Genomic DNA, 14,431 nt, shown 5'->3' on the forward strand with positions numbered 1-14,431 from the left:
GAAAACATCGCTGTATGGAACGGGGAAGCCCATTGGAACGCATTAAACATCATTTAATGTGTTCCAAATGGGCAAAAAACTCACCGTTCAGCGACGTTTCCAGGGTCCGGCAGCCATTTTCGCGCCCTCGGTAAGCGAGGGCAGGGCGCAAAAATGCTGGGCGCGGCCATTTTGGGGCTTCCGGCGGCCATTTTGGAGCTGCCGAACAGCTGATCCGCGGGCATCATTTTGCGAAGATCGGTAAGCGAAACGCTTACCGATCTTCACAATGCAAGTTTTGCCCATAGGGGCCATCGGTATGCGATCGCATTTGCGATCACAAATACCTCATCGCTATGCGATTTCGTCGTTCTACGGTGCACTCGTTAAGCGAGGCACCACTGTACTATGGATGGAGGCTCGTAACATTGTACAGGAGGCAGCAACAAAAACCATCCCAAAGAAAAGGAAATGCAAGAAAGCAAAGTGGCTGTCCAACAAGGCCTTACAAATAGCAGAGAAGGGAAACAAAATGCAAGGGAGATAGGGAAAGTTACAGAAAACTGAATGCAGACTTCCAAAGAATAGCAAGGAGAGACAAGAGGGCCTTCTTAAATGAACAGTAAAAGGAATAGAGAAAATAATAGAAAGGGAAAACCAGAGATCTGTTGAAGAAAATTGGAGCTACTAAAGGAACATTTTGTGCAAAGTTGGACATGATAAAGAACAAAAAGGGTAGGGATCTCACAGAAGCAGAAGACATCAAGAAGAGGTGGCAAGAATACAAAGAGGAACTATACCAGAAAGATTTGGATGTCCCGGACAACCCTGATAGTGTGGCTGCTGACCCTGAGCCAGACATCCTGGAGAGTGAAGTCAAGTGGGCCTTAGAAAGCATGGCCAAAAACAACCTAGAAAGCATCTTAAAAAGCAGAGACATCACCTTGCCGACAAAGGTCCACATAGTCAAAATTATAGTTTTTCCAGTAGCAATGTATGGAAGTGAGAGATGGACCATAAAGAAGACTGACCGCCAAAGAACTAATGCTTTTGCATTGTGGTGCTGGAAGAGATTCTTGAGAGTCCCCTAGACTGCAAGGAGAACAAACCTATCCATTCTAAAGGAAATCAATCCTGAGTGCTCACTGGAAGGACAGATCCCGAAGCTGAGGCTCCAATACTCTGGCCATCTCATGAGAAGAGAAGACTCACTGGAAAAGACCCTGATGTTAGGAAAGTGTGAAGGCAAGAGAAGAAGGGGACGAAAGAGAACGAGACGGCTGGACAGTATCACTGAAGCTACCAACATGACTTTGACCAAATTCCGGGAGGCAGTCGAAGACAGGAGGGCCTGGCGTGTTCTGGTCCATGGGGTCACGAAGAGTCAGACACAATCTAACGACTAAACAACAACAACAGTTCATTTGAGGCGCAATTCAAAGTGCTGGTTGTAACCTATAAAGCACTGAACAACTTGGCTCAAAATTATTTGAGGGACTATATCTCTCCAAGGTAGCCGTCTTTGGCTTTCAGATCTTTGAGGGAGGCCTTTTGCTTGGTCCCACTATCCCCACAGGCATGATTGGTTCAGACTCGAGAGAGGTCCGTTTCTGTGCCTGTTCTCAGGTTATGGAACTCCCTTATACAAAAGACCAGGCTAGGCTTCACCCTCTTGTCCTTCTACCAGCAGGCAAAGACCTCACTTTTGAGGTAGGCATCTAATATGCAATGTTTGCAAACTGCTGCTAAGGAAGCGATTTTCAAAGGGAGAACTGATTCTTTTAACTCTTAAAAATGTGTTTTTAATTAGATTTAACAGACTTTGTATACTCTACATTTCAATAACTATTTTAATGTAATTTTTTTAATTTTGTAATTGTTTTAATATTTGTGTTCTTAAACCATTTGTAAGCTGCCTTGAGTCCCTCTACAGGGAGAAAAGCAGAGTAGAAATCAAGCAGATAAATAAATCTGTTCATGCTGCTTGGCCATCTGTCTGCACTGCAGATCAGCATGGTCAGTCTAGTCTACATCTAGCAAAAGGTTTTTATTACACGATTCTCTGGCGCTGCATACTTCCTCTTGTCTACAGTCTATTTTAATTACATCCTGCAACATTATAGCCACAGCATCAGGAAGTGCCCTGGAACTGTAAGAAATTGAGATCTACAGTAAACATAGGATAAGCTCAGGTAAGTTCTGAGTGCCTTAAGTTGAGAGGAGCAATACAATCAATAGTACTTTTTCAGATCCTCCACCTGCCCCCAAAAACTCTACCATTGAAATCTGATAAAAATTGTGCACCAAATTATGCCAATGAACAGCTAAAAGTCCTTTAAAACAAACAGATTTTTTGTTTTAAACAGGTTTTTTCACTTTTTTAAAAACTCCATTGCAAACCAGGAAAACACCTTTTAAAAAAGCATTTACTTCAAGGTCCTTTTTTTCTCAGTTGCTGTTAAATTGGAAAGTGGGGATTGACTTCCAGATTTGCCAAAGCTTCCCAACATAGCATACAGTCACACAGTGTAGAACTGTAAGTCAGGCATCATTATCTTTTTCCAAGTTTGACAGATGTTTAAGGACTAGATTCAATACTTGCATAAAGTCTGCTCTTTGAAAGATCAGTCCAACAAAACTAAAAATGTACAGTCATTTCTTCAATTTATGCAAGTTTAAATTGATGTGGTTTTGGCCAACATGCTCTGGCCCTGCAGAAATATTACAGTCTGGCTGAAATCCTGGTGCCTCACATAATAAGCCACTGAAGTCACAGAGTAGACCCACTGAATCAGTAGGAATTTGGTGAGTCAACTATTCTTAAGTTCTACTGACTCAATGGGCCTACTTTAGTTATGACAATAACTTACCATATTTTTCCACGTATAAGATGCCCCCATGTATAAGACACATCCCCACTTTTCTAACCCAGAATTTCTTTCTTCGTAAGGAAGTGGAGGGGGAAGGCAGGGATCAAAGCACTTTGATTCCTGCTTTCCCCCTCCACTTGTTTGTGAAGATAGTGCTTTCCCCCTACACTTTTTTTTTTCTTTTCTTTTTAACAGAAAGGAAAAGGGGAATTGAGGTTAATAGGGAAGAGGAGAAACAATAACATAGTAACGTCCATTCTATACCTATTGCCATATCAAAATTCCAAATTATTCTTTTTACTATTTTCTGCCTTCCAAGTTTAAGTTCTCATTTCAATATATGCTCTTCATACGCTGCCTGTTGATTGAGTCCATTTGTAGAATAAGTCCCATCTTTCTGTTGCATTTTGTAAAGGACAGTCCTTCATCACTTCTGATAAAATGTCCATTTCCGCTGTTTCCCGTATCTTCTCTATAAGGTCTTCTTGTTTCGGTACCGTCAGACTTTTCCAATTTTTGGCATAGAGAATTCTGGCTGCAGTAACTATGTATATAACTATATATTCCTTTGTCTTATCTATGTTATCAGATATCATACTCAATAAAAACAGTTCTGGGGTTAGTGGCACCTTACAAAGCAATATTTGTTGCAACACAGCATGTACTCTTTTCCAATACTGTTTCGTTACTCTACATGACCACCACTTGTGCTTCACATTTCCAACACACATTTAATACCTCTGTATACATCTTCGACAGTTTTTCTGGAGTCATATGCCACCTATAAAACATCTTATATATATTCTCCTTAAAATTAACCGATCTTGAGAGCTTTATATTATTTTGCCATATTTTCAACCATTGATCAATATCAATATTATGCCCTATGTTTTGTGCCCACTTAATCATACATTCTTTAACCCTACACTTTCTTCACAAGGAAGTGGAGGGGGAAAGCAGGAATCAAAGCGCTTTGATCCCTCCCCCTCCTTACTTTCGTGTATAAGATGGCTCTCAATTTTTAATCTAAATATTTTAGACAAAAGTATCATCTTATACACGGAAAAATATAGTACTATACTAAGCAACAAGATTTCAGCCTCTGTGTATGGACAGATAATATAGTTTGCTGAAAACATATTTCACATGTTGCCATTGGTGGCCTATGGCTTGGCCGTGGAGACCGTACTACTGTGGAGACCCTACTATGCAGTGACAGCTCTCTCATACAACAGGCTGCTACCATACCTAGGTATAACTTAAAATAGATCTTAAAATGTGACTTACAATACAGGATTTACAATGACAGCTACAATACCAGCAACTCCAAGGATACCATATAACATCATGTCACTTAAACTATGTGCTACACAGCAGAATGTTCCTGTGTTTTATCCCCACACTTTAAACAAAGACTGCAAAAACTAAAAATTGCTACCATATTTTCAATGATAAATATATAGTGGGTTAGGTTCAGATTCAGGTGTGTGCAACTAGAGTGAAAAAAACTAGACCTCTATACATCTTTCTCCTCACAACTGTATTTCAGGAGACATTGCTGGATAGGATAAGCTGCACTGTGTTGAGTAACCATAGAATCTGGGCAGAGGCGCTTTCCCTGAGCACAGTACTTCCGACCAAGAATAGCAAATTACCAAGCCTTTTTGGTCTTCTCAGCACATATATGAAAAATCTTATGTAGTAAGTCAAATTTCAAACATTCATTTGAGAAACTACTTAGTTTGGGGTGGACTGGCAGTGTTGAGGAGAGGCGTTTTGTTTATCAGAGGGGCATTTTGGCCTTTCAAAACAATTTGGGGCTGTACTTGAATGCAGCCCGTATGTTTCATCAGGACTATGTCACAGTATCTCCAATAAGCTTTCAAAACTTCTGTGCATATACACTCAAATCTTTTTTTAAAAAATTCATATCCTATAATTGTTGCCCTCAATATTCAAATATTATTGGGAAATAAATATCTTGGCGAATTTGTGAGACACAACCATTGGATGTGGATGTGTGCAATCTTTACAAAACTTAAAGTTCATCTTGTCTAGCCAATTCAGACATTCAAAGTATGAAATTTGAGATAGAATACCACAGTTTGAGTGCAATCAGAGAGGCATTTAGCCTGCTATTTGGATCACTGCAGAGAAAGGCTGTTGCACTCTTAAAAACAACGATCAGACGACATATTTGCTAAAGCAAACCAGTCCACCCACAGAGCATTCCAATCTGTATCTTTCTGGGCCCTGTCAAGGGAATTCTACTTTTCTGGAGCCGGTAGACTCACTCTGGTTTGGTTCATCTCCAGTACATGTGACCACTGGGAATGAACAAACAAAGCCTTCCTTTTTTAATCTGCTAGTACTGTATCATGAAGTGGTTTAACAAGGGAGACACTTCATGATATAATAAATTAAACATTTCCTCAGCTCCATTGAAGTGTTTAGTTTCCATAGGCACTGCAATGAGGCTTGCCCTTGGAAAGCAGAACTCCCCTGTGTGCATGTGTACAATCTTGTGGCAAGGGCTTGATTGGCTTTTAAAAAGGGGCAAGTGCAGCAGCAGTGGCAGCAGGAGGGGAATGTTTACTTTCTTTTCTCGATTGGCTCTTTGAAAGAAAAGCAAACATAAATACCCCTCTCCAGTTCTGTCTTCCCCTGAATCCGACAGCAGGCTGGTGGGGACCAAAAATGGTCACTTCAGCTATGTACACCATTTGGATACGAGGAGAGCACAAAATGGCACACTGGACTTTCTAGTGGCCCTATTTAGCCTGCTCTAGCACAGGTGTCTAAACAAGTTCTCTGTTTATGACAGAATGCAAAGCCACTGCAAGTGTTGGGACTTCAGTGACTATTGTCTTCCGGTTTTATTACTAATGACAAAGAGCCAATGAAGTTGCATAGAGAGAAGAGAATACTTAAAAGCAGGAAGGAAGTCACTGTCAGATACTTAGGCATAGAAAATACTCACCAAAAGCTTCACTGCTATGTACTTTTAGGGTCAAACACAACTCTTCAAGTCCATAGAAAACTTCATTTGAAAAACATTTTTTTAAAAAAAGTTGACAATTTGATGTATAATATGCTGATATCTTAGCAGGATCTGAATGATAAAGAGAAAACATTTGCTGTCAAAATAATCAAGACAAGTTACAGTATCTGTATTATTTATGGATTATTCTAATGAAAATTGAACGGTATTAATTTCCATTGAAAACATAAACTGAAACTACAGCCAAAAAGAGAAAACACTAATATCATGCACAGGATAGATCATGAACATAAAAATGTAAGTCTCAGAAAGTTCAGACATAATAAAAGATTCCTTCTGCATTTATATAACTTAAGGCAACATGCCAACTCAACTACTTTGTAGATAACATCAGCTATCTGACTGTAATATTTCTTTTTAATTTACTGCCTCTATTGCATAAAAAGACAAGCCACTAATCAGCTTTTAAGCACAACCCACTTTACATTACAGTATTTAGTTATTTCAGGAGATGTAACATTTTTTTCCACAAACTGTCTACGGCTCTCCAGCACTAGACCTCTAACTCTGATCTCTGTATACTTGGTGCCTACCAGCAGAATGCAAGAACTGGGTCCACTGAAAAGCAATATGTTTGAGACATCAAGAATAGATACAGATGTCCCACCTGTAACAACTCATGTGCATGTTCCATTGATAGCTTCATCACAAATGTGGGAACTAGCACACTTTTCTTATTATACATTTACTGGGATTCAAGCATTTTTCCAGAAGACAGGCACATTATTTTTTCCACCTCTCATATAAATTTGTTTACATTTTCTTTCTCCTAAATGATTCTGATTTTAATCTCTCTGAAACTCATTCTCCTGTTTGAAATCTTGTCTCTAAAAGCCACAGTATGGTTCCTCTTATCCTGCAGAATATTTAATTCATCTGGCATGAGAAACAGTTCTTGGAATTATATAGCTTAAATCTTCCCAATTTCACTGAATGATCTGGATCCCAGCTTACTCATAAAAACTCACTGAGTAATCTAATAATCGAAAACCTATGTATCTAGCTAGCTATGTATTCCCAGTAAATTTTTTGACTTTGGTTTCTCAAACAGTAGACCTTCCGAGAACATAGCAAATAATTTTTATCATACAAAGCAAAGTTTCAAAAGCAGTTTACAATACTGCCTCAGAAAGGAAACACATTTTGTGTTTAAAGAAAAAAGCAGCATACACTAGTCAAAGTTGCATCCTAGCTGGATTACTGTAACAAACTCTACACAGGGCTGCCTCTGGAAGGAGTCAGGAAACTTCAGCTGGTCCAAAATGTAGCAGCCAGACTGCTAACTGGGGCTGCTCACAGGGATCACATAACTCCCGTTACAGCAACTCCACTGCTGCACAATTCTAAGTGCTGGTTCGACTCTATAAAGCCCTAAATGCCTTGGATCTCAAGGACCTTGTCTCCCATTATCAGCCTGCAAGGATGTTAAGATAATCAAGAAAGGACTTTCTCTTGGTCCCACACCCTCATGGCTGCATTTGGTGAGGACACATGAGAGAGCCTTCTTTGTTGCTGTTCCCAGACTCCAGAACTTACTCCCACAAGAGGCCAAGCTGGCTCCATCTTTGCTGTCCATCCGCAAGGAGACAAAGACCTTTCTCTTCAAGCAAGCTTTACCTTAGGCTGCCTGAGTGGAGTTTTGGATTGTAGCACCTTACAAATGTGAACGTGCTTTTGGTGTTGATTTTGTTAACTGTTTTTAGTGTGGCATTTATTTGATTCTTTTTAGTATGTGTATACTTACCATTGTTAGCTTTAAATATTGTCTTTTAACTATGTAAGCTGCCTTGGGTCCTCTTTAAGGAGAAAGACAAGGTAAACATATTTTCAATGAATAAATAAATTATATAAGTTAATATAATGAAGTTGTGTGCCTCTTGAAACCCCCGAAGGAAGTGTTTAATCAGTTGTGATTTGCTGATGACATAATCACCACCACACAAATGAAGCTGCACAACAGGATTTAGCCAGTTTTAAAGAGAAAACCAAAAATCCTATTGTAGATATGCACTGAATGACAAAAGAATGCCTATCCAGAGGAATCATCAAAATTTGATAATTCATTATTTACAGTTCTAACATTTTCATACTCTATAGAATTTCCACCTTGTTCAAAGAAATTATTTTCATAGGCAAGTTCTCTCTTCTCCTGCTATAAAGCTGTTTCCAAATCTCTACATGTAGCACAAAATAATTAGTTCAACGTTTACTCAGCAACAGGTTCTACTGTACTCAAGAGCTGCATACTCTCACATGCAGTAAGTGAGGTATGTATAGACTGAAATCTAAGTGGTAACCAATATGGCAAACTTATATTACCAACCTATACAAATTTATGTGAAATTAACAGCCACTGAAATCAGCGACTTCTTTCTGAATAAGGCAGGCATAGGACTGTACTGTAAATTTATTCCTTATATTAAAGGACCACAGTATATAAAGATATAGAAAATGTTGCTGTATTTATGCAATATTTACATTGCTTTTGTACCCTACACATGTAATTTTCAAACTTTTTTGGATGAAAAATGAGTTGCATGACAAAGACTCTCCTGAGCATCTCTGGCTGCACTAAGGATTCTAGAGGCATATTTACGGTAATAAATTATGTTCAGTGCTTCCAGGCTACCAGCCACTCATGGAACTTTATGTCCAAACATCTAAACTGCTAAAGATTCCCCATCTCTACTCTAACAAAACTGTCAGCAGGCCCATCAAACAATAATTCCTAAGGTTCTTGAGGCTGAAGCCATAACAGCTAAAGTGGTAAAAAAAATGCCAAGTGTTTTCTAATGTGTGTGCTGATTTTTTCTTTTAATTGACAAACACAATCCTCTTTGGCATAACTAGGAAATCCACTACTACAATACAAAAATGTTTTTGTGTGGTCCTTTCCTATTTCCAAAGCATAAGGCAGGTATTCAACCACCTGATTTTCCTGTTAGTTGACGACAAAGTCAAGTAAAAAACTACGAATTAAACTACTGTACTATTTGTCCCTGTTATTTTCAGTTTTCCTGTTTAAATGGCACTTTTCCAGGGCAGAATCCATGACTGTCAGGCCAAGTTCCACTTTAGGATTCAGATAAGTCCTGAACACCAATTACTACTATTTTGGTTGGATTAGAATTATGAGTTCAGATGGTTCAACTTTTCCAAAAGCTCTAATTTTAAACCATTTCATTAGCTCAATTCCTAGATATATCTTGCATTCTTGTCATTACATAAACAGAATTCCTGGGCAGAAACCGTCAAATGCATACAGCAAACCGTAAAGACTGGGGAATACTCTCAATGCAGTTTCTTATGAAAGCACCTTACCACACAGAATTTGAAAAGATGAGATCAAAATCTCTCCAATATTCCATGACTAATCAATTCAGTCTTTATAAGCTCCATAGCAACACCCCATCCTGACAACAATTCCGTTTCTTTGTATTACAAACAAATTCAGTACATTACACACTTATCCTTGTCAAGTATCAAGGTGCCCTAACAAACTCTGGTTCCCAAACAGTTTTGGATCTCAGCTCCCAGATACTCCAGACAACACAGGCAATGATCAACGACTCTGGGCCGGAAACCCCAACATCTAGCAGAATGGCTGCAATGACACATTGGTCTAAGAGCAACAAAAGTGAGAACGACATAGTTCTAATGGTCTCTATCTCCTAGGAGGCACTGCCAATATCCTTAACTATCCTATATTCAGCTTTTAATTAATTAGTGCGTTCTTCCAGTAATGGGCACACCTCAGGGATGATGCCCACTCCTACCCAAACGATTCTCACGCCTGCGCCCTTTGGGGAACGTGAACCCCCCCCCCCAAAACTAACTGGAACGGGAAGGGCTGAGACCGTCCAAGAACCTTCTGCTCACACCTTCCTTCCTTCCGTCAAGAAACACATACAAGTACGTACGTAATTTTATCTGTGAAATATATAAGCGCCCAGACAGAAGAATTTTTGGAATCACGCCCGCGAAGCCCTTAGCAGCCGCCGGAGAGCAGCCTCTGTTACCATGGCAACCGCCGCCGCCGTGAGCGCTTACACACACAAACACAGAGGCATGGCTCAATTACACCTTTTCCTTCGACCCTTCACACAACGGGCCCCTTGTCTCTTCCAAGTTACTGCGGGAAGAAACGGGTCTGTGAGAAACGGGTGGCCGTCAAGTCGGTAGTGCTTCTTTTTTCCACCCCCTCCTGTGAGACGCTGGTACACCACGGAAACCGGCGGCAGCCTCCTTCCCTCGCGCCGACTGAGCATGCGCCAAGCAACTGAGCATGCTCAGTAGCAGCAAAAAATCCTGCCATTAACCCGCCCCTCACTGGTACGACTTTGCTGATACTGCGCATGCGCACCTGTTCGAAGCCTGTTGATCGACGTTATGGAGAGGGAAGCGTCCCCAGGTTGGATCTCGCTTGTTGATAGATTTTCTTCGACGTGTCCTCGAAACGCTGGCGGGTGATAGGATGTATTCCAGAACTGAAGAGCTGTATGGAGATACCAGACTGTTTATATAGAAACTTCCTTCAGCTCGAAAGTTCCTGATTTTTCATCGCCCTTTTTGTATAGTAATCCATGTTGGATTTTCCACTGTCGTTCCTTGACCGTTTCTTCTTAATTGTAATACTTCTCTTTGCTTTCTCCTTGTAAACGAAGCATCCCTATTTCTATTATCATGAGATTAACATTCTCCTCTTCAGTCGGAAGTTTCCCCCAACATGATGGGAGTCTCTTCCGTTAATGCATCTCTTTCGCCTCTGCATTCCTTAGTAACGTGCAGGCGATAGACTGGCAGTCTGCTGTATCACACAGTTGTAAAACAGCTGAATAATCGGGGGGGGGGAGAATGTGGGGGATGGTGTTCCCATGGTCCTGAACATCACACTTCAACTGCCTATGTCACTGAAACACCACTCATAGACACGGCCCCCTCATTACAAGAAAGAATCAACTGATCTCAGAAAAAAAGCCTATTTGAATCATTCTGTTTTCAAAATAAATTGCGGGGGGGGGGAAGAGGCCATATTGGGAGCTAAAAAGGCTGGACCAATTCCAACCAGCTTTTGCATCATGTGATCATAAAAATATTCCATATTGACCCATACTATAATTGCAGTAAGTCCCACAATATTGAATTTTGTATTCACAGTCTGAGCTGTCCTCAAGAATTACAACTATGCTGCAAAGAACATACAGTATTTTTGGCCACTTGTGCGGTAGAAATAATAAAGTCATCTTTCAGCAGAAGAGGGAACAGCTAGTCACATGCATTAATTTAAGTTGGCCATATGTCCAAAAAAAGGTTTCGTTTATATGTATCATCTATACATACCAGTTGCTTAGTACTGTTCTCTTATATCCAGGCAGTGTGTGTGAACATGTGTAACGAGTACAGGTGCTATGTCCCAGTGCCCTCCGCATACCAGAACTACCCTTTCAAGTGTCTGGCCTCTCTGCATTGAGTAAATCTGATGGCATTCAAACAATGTACTCTGATTTTCAGCCCCTGTGTGGAGCTCTGCCTCACAGATACGACTTTGCCCCTGCATGCATATGGAACTCCAGCCCCCGTGCAGGGTTCCGTCACCACCAGAACCAAAGAGGCTTGAAAACAATCGCTGTGCAGAGGAAGAGGAAAGCTGCATGAAGGGAGGCAGAGTCATGCCCATTCGCATCTTAGAGTCAACTTTGTATTCAAACAGAAGCATCCAATTTGAAACCCTCTTCTCTTGAATGCTGGTAAAACCTACACTCCCAGTGCATCAGGCACCCTGATAAAGAAGGACCCTAATTGCACCAATAGTCATATTCATGACAACACAAGTACTACCCCCTGGAGCTTACCCCTCAATGTGACATTGCTGGGAACAGGAAGGATGTGGTGGGACAGAGAGAGAATGTGGTATCCCATATACAGTACATTCACATACACTGTTCAGGCATATTGGCAGCAGGTACCAGTTACCACTTTTTCACTACCATTTTTATTTACATTTCCCAAATGAAAATTTGTAGTCAAAAGCCTGACACTGCCAGTGTAATCAACATATAAAATTATCTGACTTCCATATGTCTCTTGTTTGAACTACAACTCATAAGTTGTGCTGGTTAGGACTAATGGCAGTTGCAGGTTGGAAATAACTGGAGGGCCATCTTGACTTCATAGGTATGAAGATTTCATTTCATAACCACGTTGTTTGCTTGGTGCACACACTATATGCTTGGAAGAAATCAACAGTGGAACTATTTCATAGGATTGGTTGCAATTGAAGTTGGTCACAAAAAATCAGGTTCACCAATATAATTTTATTTTCTTCATTTATAATAGTCTTCCCATATATATTCTTTCTGTTTTTTTCACTGCAGGACAGGCACAAAGGACCATATGTGGTCCTGGAATACAGTGGTGCCTCGCTTAACGAGCGCACCGTATAACGATGAAATCGCATAGCGTTCCGTTTTTTCGGATCGCTAATGCGATCGCTGAACGTTTTTGTAATGGGGAAAAATTCGCTTTGCAAAGATCGGTAAGCGTTTCGCTTACCGATCTCCGCAAAATGAACCCCGACGATCAGCTGTTCGGCGGCCAAAATGGCCGCCGGAAGCCGGGAAATGGCCCGAAATGGCCGCGCGCAGCGTTTTCGCGCCCTCGTTAAGCGAGGCGAGGGCGGGAAAATGGCTGCCGGCCATCCTGAAGCTTCGCTGAACGGTGAGTATTTGGCCTATTTGGAACGCATTAAACGATGTTTAATGCGTTCCAATGGAAATCGCTGCCCCGTTCAGCGATGCTTCAGCATAGCGAAGGTTAATCCGGAACGGATTAACCTCGCTATGCGAGGCACCACTGTATATGGTTCATTAGTACAGTATATACCACAATCCTCAACAGATGTTTCCTATACTGTACTGTAAATGAATAAAGTACAGGATCCTCTCTGTTGTCTCTTGATACATTTTATTATCTGACTTCAGAAACTTCATGTGTAATTTGTGCTTTGCTGTCAAATTACAAAGGGACTAAAATTCCTTGGAGTCATGGACATACAGTATTCGGACAACTAAGAAACTGTTATGAGCACCCCGATTAAATGGTTGCTGTAAGGACCTAAAGCTGACTGGTTAAGGTTTGGCCAGTCACAAGGGACAAGTAACATGATCAGGAAATGAAGTACAGATATTCAGTCTGCACTTCAAATCCAAACCATATATTTGCCCCCATGATGCACACCACAATATTTATTACACAAAAGAAAAAGCATATTCATCCCTGTTGGATTTGCTGGAACAAACCTAGGTTTCATCATACTTATACTCACTGAACAGGAGTGATGTTAGTCACAACAAAGTCAAGTTCACCAAGATACTTTTATTATCTTTCTGCCTTCATAATATTCCCATATACAGTATGTTCTTCCTGTCTTACTCCCCCTGCAAGACAGGCACCATAAAAGGAGCTAAACACCATCTCCAGTAAATTACATTTTCATGGTGCTCCATTGTTCTGTGATGCTGCTCTTGGTTTAAGACCCAGAAGAAAGAAAGAAAAATTAAAGTCATTTCCTGACACTTAATGGACAATGTATTGTTCTATCTGGCTTTCTCCCCAGAATTTTTCTTTTAGCTATGTTCAGTAGCCTGTCAAAGCCTCTGTATCCAGTTCCACAATGCTGGCAAAATAATGAGCATGAACCTTTTCCCTGTGATTATAATAATCTAACATTTCTTCACACCATTTTTATGTAAAAGTCACTAAGCTTTCTTGCTTCTTCTCAGATCCTTTTCATATGCACATTATTTCTCTACTCTCCATTCTCTAGCTTGTCAAGTACAAAAGTTAATTTTTATTTCACTGCGTAGATTCCCTTTGTAATTTCCTTCCTGTGTCTTAACTGTTGAAATCCTTTGCATCTCCTCTTTTTTTAATTAAAAGAAAGTCCCACTCACATTTATTTTTCACATATATAAAAATCGTAATTAATTCATTATATGCGGACAGACATGCACTAGAATGTGTGTCGTCAAACCCACTAAAGTAAATTACAATCAAGAGACTTCTCCAGAACTGTATGAAATGGTAGCATGGAAAAACTCCAGTGCTCTACAGAAATTAATTCAGTTAAATATTTACATCCTGCCCTATATCTATAACATAAAACAATTAAATTATAAAACAATTTTTCAAAAGTCCACACCCCCAACAGATCAGAAGTGGGTTGTGCTCAATAGGCCCCAAAAGCTTGGGTGAAAAGTGGTTTTAGCTTGACAAAGAAATGAAGCCAGTGTCTCTACCAATCAGACAAAGTGCATTCCACTGCTGGGAAAAGTTACTATTTTTAAAGCCTGTCCTAAACAATGGCCTCAGTGTTATTTCACAGCAGGGTCTAATATTAACGGAAGTATGTTTTCAAGGGGGAAAAGTAAAGCGTGTGAGTTACTGTCATTATTGCAAATTGCCAGAGACATTTTAAGATGAGGAGGTAAAAAAGATTTCAGAATTGCTCAATCCTGAATTG

The 14,431-nt window shown here is 40.2% G+C and overlaps 2 protein-coding genes across 5 annotated transcripts in view; one reads left to right on the top strand and one right to left on the bottom strand.

The window, feature by feature from the left end:
* Positions 1–10,187, bottom strand: part of ARMC2 (armadillo repeat containing 2) — a 106,922-nt gene extending 96,735 nt beyond the window's left edge. Inside the window, exons 1-2 of one of the 3 annotated variants that reach the window (XM_078385164.1) lie at positions 9,930–10,187; positions 5,830–5,961 (exon numbers count right to left, since the gene is read on the bottom strand). The gene's annotated coding sequence lies outside the window, so the exon portion shown is untranslated. Of the gene's footprint in view, positions 1–5,829; positions 5,962–9,830 lie in introns of all 3 variants that reach the window. The other 2 variants (XM_072998078.2, XM_020801351.3) reach the window with 2 other exon arrangements.
* Positions 10,148–14,431, top strand: part of LOC110083155 (uncharacterized) — a 50,494-nt gene continuing 46,210 nt past the window's right edge. Inside the window, exon 1 of one of the 2 annotated variants that reach the window (XR_013541600.1) lies at positions 10,148–10,321. The gene's annotated coding sequence lies outside the window, so the exon portion shown is untranslated. The remainder of the gene's footprint in view (positions 10,322–14,431) is intronic. The other variant, XR_013541596.1, reaches the window with a different exon arrangement.

The sequence above is a fragment of the Pogona vitticeps genome, chromosome 1 (genome assembly GCF_051106095.1).
Source record: "Pogona vitticeps strain Pit_001003342236 chromosome 1, PviZW2.1, whole genome shotgun sequence".
Taxonomy (NCBI): domain Eukaryota; kingdom Metazoa; phylum Chordata; class Lepidosauria; order Squamata; family Agamidae; genus Pogona; species Pogona vitticeps.